At 34.8% G+C, this 12,030-nt stretch overlaps 1 protein-coding gene across 6 annotated transcripts in view; it reads left to right on the top strand.

The window, feature by feature from the left end:
• The first annotated feature begins 6,004 nt into the window (after positions 1-6,004).
• Positions 6,005-12,030, top strand: part of LOC138705953 (zinc finger protein 98-like) — an 83,250-nt gene continuing 77,224 nt past the window's right edge. For 4 of the 6 annotated variants that reach the window (XR_011333869.1, XM_069834765.1, XM_069834766.1 and 1 more), the window contains exon 1: positions 6,008-6,118. The gene's annotated coding sequence lies outside the window, so the exon portion shown is untranslated. Of the gene's footprint in view, positions 6,119-12,030 lie in introns of all 6 variants that reach the window. The other 2 variants (XM_069834763.1, XM_069834761.1) reach the window with 2 other exon arrangements.

Here is a 12,030-nt window from a genome sequence, read left to right as displayed (position 1 = left end):
TATGCGCCTGTCAACTAACAGCATGTCCTGTACTCTAGCAATGTTTTTTTATTTGTGGATGTGGAGGGACGCCCACTTCGACCTTCATCTTCCACACTCTGCCTTCCTTCACTGAACATGCAACACCAGCGATCAACCATTTGACGAGACATGACCTCTTCACCATACACCGTCTGTAGGCGTTCATGAATGACAGACACACTACTCTCACGTGCCCATTCATACCGAATAACAGCACGCACTTCCATTGGCGACCATGTTGTCAGCACACGTCTATCTGCCATCGTGATTTTTACTCGCATAACCTTGGGCACGCCGTTCAACTTCTACGCTCTCTATCTCGGCGATCTGCGCGTGCGTCATTTCCTCTCCACTGACGGAATATTCCGTCGTTGAACCAGCAACATGTGTAGTTTCTTATGGTTATTGTTTGTTTCACTTGCTGTACCATCTTCCAATTAAAAAAATTACGAAACTTACTTCGGAACACCCCTTGTACTAGATTGTACTAAAACTATAACCTTCTATATGAGGGGATTTCAACATTTCGAACATTGCGAGCACCGTCTCCATATAATACTAAAGAGCGAGCACTGTGAAATCGAATGGGTTCAACGTCTGTATGAGTACATAAATAAAATAAATTAATAACTAAACAAATATATTTTAAACACTCACCAGGATAACCGGTAAACTTATCCGTGAATTGTAATGTTACGCAGAATTATTTCAGTGATGTCTAAGGAGATGTCGCACGTAGCTTAGCTTAAACAGTCCTATGTGAATTGGTTATTCGCGATCTTGCCTTGTTCTTAAAGTATTTCATAAATGAGAGAGTTTTTTTCATTTAGATATGTTGTCACGAAGATGGCCAGACGTTTGTGAGAAACAATCCGCAGTATTTTGAGCATTTTTGTATCTTCTGCTTCCCAAAGGCTATGAATTTTTCTTTTCAGAACAAATATTTCAGTCCTAAGGAGGACTGGAGATCTATCAACTGAAGTTCTACACGAGCAGTCATATTATTCTCTTGAATAATTTTGACTTTTTCTGATTAAGTCTACGCTAGATTTAAAAGGGTTATACAGCAAGAAATACGGGAAGGCCTATGTGGTCTCTAACATATTATAATGGATAGATAGGAAGACTATTTCTTTCGGCACGTACAACAAGGTTTGAATTTAAAACAGAACCTCAATAGCATTAGTGTTCGCGAGCACATTTTGACTCGGATGACGAGAGCTCAAATATCATTAAAAGAACACTATGGTGCTCGCGAGCAGCACCATGTTGAGCACGCCTGCTCTATATGATACTACGGATAATGTAAGAAGCGTGAATTAATAAATATTGTATTTTTAAATTATTACATATATTCTAAAAATGTCTTGGAAATAGTGCGGTACCGTCTACACACTGTAATTTCCTGAATCTGTGCCCCAAATAACTCTAAGACACCAACGAAAATTGTATTCGCCTCTGTTATTATCTGACGTATGTATATAATGTAATGTAATTTATCTCACTGCATTATAGTGGAGATAAATAATTTGTTACATTCCTTTCAGTATTATGGATGATGTTGAGGAGAATGTGTCACAAGAAGGTGCTGGCATTGATCGCGAAGAAGACGAATTGTCTCAGTATGATAAAAACAGATAGGACTCTTGAAACATTAACGACATAAGCCGTAATTCCTTCAAGAGTAATATATGCGACGAGGTTTTTGTAACACCGCAATCTCTGAAACTTCATTTTCATACACACAATAAAAAGTCATTCAAAAGTGCGATGTATGTGGAAAGTGTTTCTCACAATTGGCTGAATTGAAGCAACATGTACGCATTCACAGAGGCGAAAGACCATTCAATTGCGAGGTATATGGAAAGTGTTACACTGCATCCAGAGATGTTCACAAACATGCACGTATACACACTGGCGAAAGGCCATTCTAATACAAGATGCGTGGAAAGTTTTTCAGAGCTCCTGGAAATTTAAACAAGTAGCCTACGTATTCACATTAGCGAAAGGCTATTCAAATGCAAGGTATGTGTAAACTGTTTCTTAGTAAAGGAAATTAAAACAAACATGCACCGAAACACATTGGCGAAAGGCCATTCACATTCGATAAGTGTGGAAAGTGTTTCTCAACTTCAGGAGATTTAAACATACAGTCATTCATACACAAGGCGAAAGGCCATTGAGATGTGAGATGTTTAGAAACTGTTTCTTAGCATCTGAAGATTTAAGCATACATAATGGCGAAAGGCCTTTCAAATTCCAGGTGTGTGGAAAGTGTTTCTCATAAGCGTCATTATTTTAAGCAGTCATGCACGCATAGACACAGGCGAAAGGCTTTTCAAATGCGAGATGTGTAGGCAGTCGCAACGTGAGAGGCAACCATGGCAGCGGAAAAAGCTGAATTATCTCGTACGATTAGTCAAGACAAATCTTTAACAACATCGTCTACAGTCGTATCAATATTACTTATCATCTCTATCTGGAACTGATAATACCCTTTGGCACACTACAATGCCTATTTTGCGTGAGCTAACTGCCATCCCGATACTTCGTGTAGACTCTCAAATAGCCATAGACACACAATCAAAATGTAATGTGCTTGCATCACATTATCAACATGCCACCCCAAATGAGAGTAAAAATGAATAGACTATCTCTGAATTTGAAAAAGAACTTATAGAAAATGTTAATAAACCGAATGTGCCAGAAAGAATTTCCTATACTGGTCCACTAGAAGTGTCTCATTTCATTCAAAGGCTTCCAAATAAAAATTTCCCGGTCATGATCTTATATCCAACATTGCATTGAAGAAGCTTACCAAGAAAGCTCTTATATATTTGACGATGATTTTCAATGCTGAACTTTTAATTGGGTATTTTCCTAGAACCTGAAAGCTTGCTGAAATCATTGTTTTTCATAAGTCGAACAAATCTAAGCATTTGCCATCCAGTTATAGACTCATTAACTTACTGCCTACGCTATCGAATCTGTTTGAGAAAATTATTCCTCATCGAATTTGTATATTTACGTTCCAAAACAAGATTAGGCCTATACCACATTTTCAGTTTGATTTTCGGCCGAAACATTCTACAATACATAAATTGTAAAGTCATTAAATGTATTATAGAAGGGTTTGAAAAAAAAAAAACAATAGACTGCCGCTATGTTTCTGGATAATGCCCAAGCATTTGATACTGTTTGGCATGATGGTTTAATGCTCAAATTATATGAGAATTGGTTTTCCTGACTATCTCACACGCATCGTGATTTTTTTTGTTATGTTTTATCTGAGCGTCATTTGTCAGTATGTATAGATGGCATTAAATCAACGCTTCGTCCAATTTTAGCCGGATCTACACACTTATCACTTCTCTTCAATCACTTCACATAATATGACATTCCATATTTACGACCGTCACATATAGCTATGTATGTTCATGATACAGTTCTCTTCTCTTCTCACTGTAACCTGCAATTATTACTCTTCAGACATCCTTACATAAGCTGCTAACTGGTTCTCTGACTGACGTTTACTACTCAACATTACCAAGACAGAAGATAAAATATTCTCTTTAGGGCGTATTCATAATTCGCCTCCTTTAGTTCTTCTAAAGGTAAGCGTTCACTACATTGTATCGGACGCATCGCCTCACGGTAAATCCGTCCACGTTTCTCGGATGGGCAACTTTTCCGATGCGTGCGATCATGGCCTTCTTTAATAAATAAATTTTAATTGGTCAACTGTTACTATTATGTTGTGCCATGTTCAGTGTCGCGCCAAAATGGCAGACGGAAAACTTATTTCGCGTGTAGAAAATTTCGAAGAATTATATAATTTGAGGCGTTCCCATTACAGTAATCAAATCATTTCTTGCAAATATATTATGTAACCAATATTTCTTTCGTTTCTTCCTCTTCAATTAAGACGCATGAAGCAATTACAAATTCTTATTCGCTAACAGACGTAATTAATAGACCTAACCTCAACTCCTTTGCTTTCAGTAATGTCAATATCGTACGACGTCATGTTTTAAAACAGCTGATAGGGGAATCCGATGAGGCGATGAGGTGAAGCCGTTACAGTGAACGCACTGCACTTAAAATATCCGTTGCGTGCGATTCGTACGGGCAGTGCCATACGATGTAGTGAACGCTTACCTTAAATGAACAAGTTACATAGCTCTAGTCAAGAAGCTGTAAAATATCTGGGCATATTATTATACTAAAAGCCAGGTTATGAACCGACTAAACCGGAAGCAACGTTTTGTTGTTCTCTTTCTGAGCTCTGTTGCCACATAGTGAGGCGAGATTCAAAGCATGTTCAGCGTTTGTCACCGATATGTTTAAAATAACTACTGTATATAGTTCTCGATAACACTATCCACAATACTAGTAATTAAAATTACTGTTTTTAAGAAAGCACGAGCTAATGACGCTGGTATGAAATGCGACTCGTAATGCACGTGGTACTGCAAATGAAGTGGCTACACTGTCTCCGTGATTCCGTTGCCAGATTTTCGTTAGCAGACGACATTTTCACGCGAGGTCCAATGAAAAGCTCCGTTATCGTTCTCCCCTCCATCCCCCACACACAACGTGTCATCACTGCACAGGCTACCCCTCTAACCCGCACTTTCCTCTCGCCCATCCAACTACTTCCTGTTTCGTCGGTTCATTAGTATAGATACGGTACGAAACTTACATGGAATGCCCATATAAATCGCATTGTAACGGTCGCCTCTTCCAGAATTTGAAAATTACACCCTTTTGTTAACAGACGTTCACAAATTGGATTGAATTGTTCAATGTTACCACAGTCTACTATATACAGTCACGAAGCTTGAGTTTTGAGGGTGCTAGAAACAATAGAATGTGACGGTACTATTTTGCATTGCCTGTAATGAGGCGATATTAGCGATCCTAGTGGTGAGCAACTATCTAATGTTTGCATATTTACTACGTATTGAGCTTCGCGACTGTATATACTGGACTGTGATGTTACTCTACATCTCTTTTTACGACTTCTTTTAACTTAAGCAGCGCCAGAGTGTGGGACAGCAAATAAGACTCACATTCATCGTCTACAAGTTCTTCAGAACAAGTTCCTGCCAACAAATGCCCCGTGGTTTGTAAGAAATCAGCAGCTGCATCAAGAAATGGTAATTATTCCACTAGGACAATACGTCCATTCAGTGTCAAGATCTTTCTTCGACAAACCTCCTGGTGTTCCTAGAGCTGCGGCATAGGCCTGTAACATTGGAGCAAGATCTTGTCAGCCATCTAGACTTAAAAAGAAACTACCTCAGGATATCTTTCTTAGCGATACAGACGACTCATCATAAATTTCAGTCAGAAAAACACAGACTCTCAGTATCATGATTAATTTATTAATTAATTTAAAAATTACTTTCATTAGGGGAGCATTTACAGCCAACCTCATCATGCTATTGTATATGGGCTATGCCACAATTTAACAGTGGTCTGTATAACAAGTTTGCTGGTCGGCAAATAAATTAATAAATCGTTGGTCAAAGGGCACGGCCATTTAGATCATAGAGCTTGGAGTTTCAGTGTTGCCAACTGGACGGAAATTCCGTCGAAATTGACGGAATTTCAACGTACCGGACGGGTAAAAAAATGGCTTTGACGGTTGACGGATTTTCTGGCGGAAATCACGATTTACATTGTTTTTGACATTTTTAGCTGCTGTCATTTTTAATTGTTTAATTTTTTAGAGATTTTAATTTTTATTTGAACAGCCCTGCCTGTTCCGTACTAAGTTTAAGAATCCCCTGTTTCAAATTTCCTCGTAATCAAGTCTGATGTTGACGAATAATTATTTCAATCAGAATTTGTAGGTAAGTTCTGTTAAAAGTTGCTTATATATATTGGGTCTTATTATTTTTATTTTTTAATTTTGACGGATTCTGACGGATTTCCAGGTGTTATACTGACGGGGATACAATTTATGTGTTGGCAACACTGTGGAGTTTGTCTAGTCCAATAAAGTTTTGGTTGATATCCCGGAAGATAGGAGTTCTCGTTTGCTGAAAGTTTTATATTTTTGGAGAGGTGTGTTTCAATAATTGTTTTACATGTAAGTATATTTTAGAATATAGATGCATATATTCCAAGTAAACATACGCTTTAGCCTCGAATATATTATCATTGTACATTGATTATGATTACAGTAGGCCTATTTTGTGTCGTTTCGGAGAATGCTTCTCCATCTTCAGTTATAACAATTTCCATCGACTGTAACGAAAACAATTGCAATTAATAACTTTAATAGTTATTTATCAAATGTTAAATTTTTTAAAATATTGTAAAAATAATTTTAAAAATTAAATTATCTTAAAATTACAGTGCTTTACAATATCTTTTGTTGACTTAAAAAGATTAAAACGAATGTAAAATGTAATCAATTTCTGACTAAACAAATTATATTATATCTTCTACGTATAAATGTACTAAAGTATTAAAAAATGTTTGCATTCATTTTGTAATTAATTAAATGGTATGAAAGTTGAGATGATGTATAAAAATTAAAAGAAGTAATATCTTATAATGCATGTAAAATTGACAAAGACCTTTTTTTTTTTCAAATAAGAATAAAAAAATTAAAATAAAAAAGAATAAACAAAAGTGCAATTTGGATGAATGACTCACCGAAGTGGTTCCAGATGTTTGAACTGTGTTCCTGCTTAGCATGATGTAGACTGACAAAGGCAAAGGAAGGGACAGAAATTACGTTAACTTGCAAGTACATTGGTCTTTTAGGCCCGGTTCACACGAACGGAATGTCTGCGGAACAGCAGTTGCGCGGCAGCCGCACCTTTCTGAGGCCACACGAGCAGATGAAAGACGGACGGAAGGATTTGAGGTGGACATTCGCCATAGATGCTAATCACCTTGTAGTACTAGTGTACTTCGAAATGCAATTATGATAAGAAAAGTAAAGATGAAGACATTGAGTGCATCCAATAGTCAACAGTCCTTTATTAGAAGGAACTTTTCATGTGTTGTTTAACTAGTTCCGCAAGGAGGAATCAGTTTATTTTAATTAACTTCAAAATGACATTTCCCAGCTTCGATGAATTTTATTGTATCATACTCTGAAAAATGCCTTCAGAAAGAATATATTAACGTAAGACTGGTTATACTTCCAATAGAATGCTTTCTATAACATTTATGGCAAATTAATGCCAATAGTTGTATGCATTTAATTGTTGAAATGGAACTGCAATAAGTAATAAGTGCATTTAATTTCGTATTCACTTTGGAGAAAATATGTTACTGTACGTATAGCTATTGCCGGTAGTTAGTAGAAGGTAAAAAGAGAGGGATTAGAAGGAATTATCAATAATAAATAGAATTTACTGGAATGAAATAGCCTATGTTAAGGTTATCGTTTGTTTTATTTTCAGAAACTGAAATGTTTTTATAAAAAACACATAGAGACACTAATGAAGTAAAAAGTAAATGTCATAAATTAAAATAATTTATGTATTATTGTATAAGCTTATGCGAGAAATACTACTTATTAACACATTTCCTTTCTGAGTCGGAATGTTCCATGAAAGTGAGAAACAGTACACAACACATTTCATACCATGCTGAACATTTTTTGTTTCTGTCCTTGTATTCTTCATTTTGAATGTCCTAAATATATGGCCTTTTCTCACTCTCGATCATCTCAACGTCAACTTTCTCTACATCCATATCACTCATTGAATACGATTACAATGTGCAATGCACCACTACAAGTTAAAAAATTGCAACAGCTAGTACTACAATACACGTGTGATATGTCGACTGTGGCTCAAGCAAACGTTACAGAGGGTTTTTCTCGGGGTACTCCCGTTTCCCTCTATCATTCCATCAACACTCTCCACCTTACCTCATCTATCATCTGCAATAGTAAAACATATATGGGGGTGAAGTTATGGAGGTAGTAGGGCTTATGGATTTCCGATGCTGATATAGGAAGGGTTTGGGGCTCAGATAGGATGCCTATCCGTCAGCCGACGATGACAGGAAGGGCTTGGGACTCTGGCCCCTGAGACTTATCAGGCTACTTGTCCGTGAAATGGGACCTAGCTCTATTAGGGACTGATGCAGGATGGCCCACCTGTCAGCACCATATTCACGAATGTCACTCAGGCCACCTATCAGATTTGGACATTTATTGTTGCATATAGGCCTATAGACACACAAAGGGCCAAAGCATACCTAAGGTACCGAGTCCTGTCGTCTGGGCACTCGCCGCCAAACTGCCGCGTCTGCTCGTGTGATTGATACAATATAATAATTCAATAGCCCTTAGCGAACTTGCGGCCACCGTGCGGCGTCCGTTCCACTATGGGCAATGCGGCTGGCATACGGAGACGTTCCGCTGCCGCAGACTGTCCGTCCTGTGTGAACTGCTACATTTAAATTAGTGTGCCATAGAAAATGGTGCGGCTGCCGTTCTGCAGACATTCTGCTCATGTGAACCGGGCTTTACTGTTCAATTCGGAAGTAATGTATCGGTCAAATTTTCGTAAATTGCTTTTCATTAATATTGTGGGCATTAACGAATTTGTCCTTGTGTATTTCAATGGACTCCAGAATATTTAATACTTTACCCTTCTTGTAAATATGTAAAATTTCCATATCTGAATTAATAGCTGTGAAATGATGTTGATTATTGTACATATGTTCGCTAAAAGCTGAACGAGAAATTTCATGCGAAATATTTCTATGTTCTTTATATCCGATGCTGAAATTTCTGCCTGTTTGACCTACATATGTAGCGTTACATTCTGGACATTGGCAACTTAATTTATATACATCCGATGAACTAAATTTATCAATGTATTTGGCAACTTAATTTATATACATCCGATGAACTGAATTTATCAATGTTACTATGATTAAATTTGTTAAACAGAATTTTACCAATGCAGTTATTAATCTTATATGCGATATTAAAGTTACGTTTTTTGAAAAGAGTGGTAATATTGTAGGTGTATTGATTGGAATAAAGTAAAGTGATGTAATATTTTTGCTCTTTTTTATTAGACAAGTGTGTAAGGGTTTTCAATCGTTGTTTTTTTGGTTTAAACGCGAAATGTTCTTATCCACTGTCGTTGTATTGAAGCCATTATCTATTTCTATTATATATAGTGTCTAATTCTTTATTATAATCGGGTTTTGACATTGGGATGCTAAGTAGTCTGTTGATTAAACTATGTAATCCTGCTCTTTTATGCTGTGCAGGATGAGTTGAATGAATAGGAATTAGTATGTGTGGGTTTTCTATATATTTTATAAAGAATTTTATTGGCCTTTCTTTCTATAGGTATGTCTAAAAAATGTAAAGTTTTATCCATTTCATCTTCTTTAGTGAACTGAATCTAAGGATGCATAGTATTTATGTTATCTAACAAATTTTGAGAACCAATGTCTTGATAAATTAAAGGTGTGTCGTCAACATAGCGTATCCATTTGACACTATTTTGTGTGTTGGATTCTATAAATTTATTTTCCAAATCATTGAAAAAAATTCTGCTAAAATGCCTGATAATGGAAAACCTATAGGGAGACCGTCGTTTTGTTTATAAAACTTATTGTTGAAAGTGAAATAATGTTGATCTGTGCAGATGCGTAATAACCTTGTTATTTCTTCAAAATTTCTATTTTACTAATATTCTGCTCTGTTAAATAAAATTGTGTTCAATTATCTGAATAGTATCATCAGTAGGAATATTGGTATACATATTTGTAACATCGAATGAAGCTATTTTGCAATTTTCAGTAACCTGTTGATTCTCCAAAATTTCTATCATTTCTGTAGTACTTCTTATACTATAATTGTTGCGAAATTTGAAATTAGTCTTCAAATGAGTCTTTAAAAATTTTGCAGTATTGTAGTTAGGGGCTATACGCAAATTTACAATTGGTGTAATGGGAATATTTGGTTTATGTATTTTTTGGTAAATATCTCATTTTAAGGGCCTGTGGATTCATTGAAATTAAAGAAAGTTTTTCTTTATTCGTGAGAGTAAAGTATATTGTTTTAAATTCCTCTGGTAGTGATTTGCAGGGTCTCTCTTCAAAGTTTCAAACTTATTTTCTGAAATAAAGAGTTCTGTTTTTTTTTTTTTATGTGATCTGATTTTTCTAAAATTACAGCCGTGTTCCCTTTATCTGCTTTTGTAACAAGCAAACTTGTTTTCAGAGATTTTATTACAAAGATTCTTCATTGTTTGTTTATTTATTTTACTAGAGACTGATCTTTTATTTTGTTTAATATTTGATTGTATTTTGTTGATTCTATTTGCTATTTTCTGTCAAATTATATTCCTTTGGGGTTCATTAAGCTTTCGTAAGGCAATTTCAGAAACTATGATAAGTTGTTGAGTTGATTTTAATTTGTTGTCATCCAAATTGTACTTTTGTCCATTCTTTAACAAAATTAGTTTAATTATGATCAAAGTCAATATTTGACAAATTGATAATTCTATCATGAAAGAAGATGTGTTGTGTCAGAGAACTCTTAAGAACTTATTAGCTTTTTTTTTTTTTTTTTTTTTTGAGTTGATCTTAAATTCTGAATTTTCTTTTTTAATTTAAGATATTGAAATCTTACTTTCGTGCTTATACGTTGAAAAATCTCTTTTTGAATAAGTTCCCATTTTACTGGATGTAAACTACTAATTATATTCAAATGATAATAATGATATAATTTTAAATTTAATTCATCTTTCTGAATATGCATAGTTTTGATTTCGTTTTGGATCCAGATTTTTGTACAATGTTTGACAATATGTCGAGGTTCTCGAGACTCTATATTTGGTTTGATATTAACGTATTTAGATTTCAAACATTTCTTTAAGCAAGTTTTATTGAACTATATTTTCTTATTTAAAAATTCCATTTGAGTCGCAAGTCGTGGCATAAGTTGACCAACTTTTCTTCACTAGCCATATTTAATGATAAAAACCCGATTATAATAAAGAATTGGACACTACATATACAATAGCAATAGATAATGGCTTCAATACGATGACAGTGGATAAGATCATTTCGCGCTTAAACCAAAAACAACGATTGAAAACCCTTACACACTTGTCTAATAAAAAAGAGCAAAAATATTACATCACTTTAGTTTATTCCAATCAATACACCTACACTATTACCACTCTTTTCAAAAAACTTAACTTTAATATTGCATATCAGACTATTAACTACATTGGTAAAATTCTGTTTAACAAATTTAATAATAGTAACATTGATAAATTCAGTTCATCAGGTATATATAAATTAAGTTGCCAATTTCCAGAATGTAATGCTACATATGTAGGTCAAACAGGCAGAAATTTCAACATCAGATATAAAGAACATAGAATTATTTCGCATGAAATTTCTCGTTCAGCTTTTAGCAAACATATGTACAATAATCAACATCATTTCACAGATATTAATTCAGACATGGAAATTTTACATATTAACAGGAAGGGCAAAGTATTAAATATTCTGGAGTCCATTAAAATACACAAGGACAAATTCGTTAATCCCCACAATATTAATGGAAAAGCAATTTACGAAAAGAACATTCTCTTTGACCAATACATTACTTCCGAATTGAACAGTAAAAGACCAACGTAGTTGCAATTTAACGTAATTTCTGTCCCTCCCTTTGCCTTTGTCAGTCTACTTCATGCTAAGAAAGAACACAGTTCAAACATCTGGAACCATTTCGGTGAGTCATTCATCCAAATTGCACTTTTGTCTATTCTTTTTATTTTAATTTTTTTCATTCTTATTTTAAAAATGGTCTTTGTCAATTTTGTCAGATAATTTTACATGCATTATAAGATATTACTTCTTTTAATTTTTAAACATCATCTCAACTTTCATACCATTTAATTTAATTAATTACAAAATGAATGCAAACATTTTTTAATACTTTAGTACATTTATACGTAGAAGATATAACATAATTTGTTTAGTCAGAAATTGATT

Source organism: Periplaneta americana, chromosome 9 (genome assembly GCF_040183065.1).
Source record: "Periplaneta americana isolate PAMFEO1 chromosome 9, P.americana_PAMFEO1_priV1, whole genome shotgun sequence".
NCBI classification, from domain to species: Eukaryota; Metazoa; Arthropoda; class Insecta; order Blattodea; family Blattidae; genus Periplaneta; species Periplaneta americana.
The sequence above is the reverse complement of the archived record's forward strand: the minus strand, read 5'-3'. Positions and strand labels throughout refer to the sequence as shown.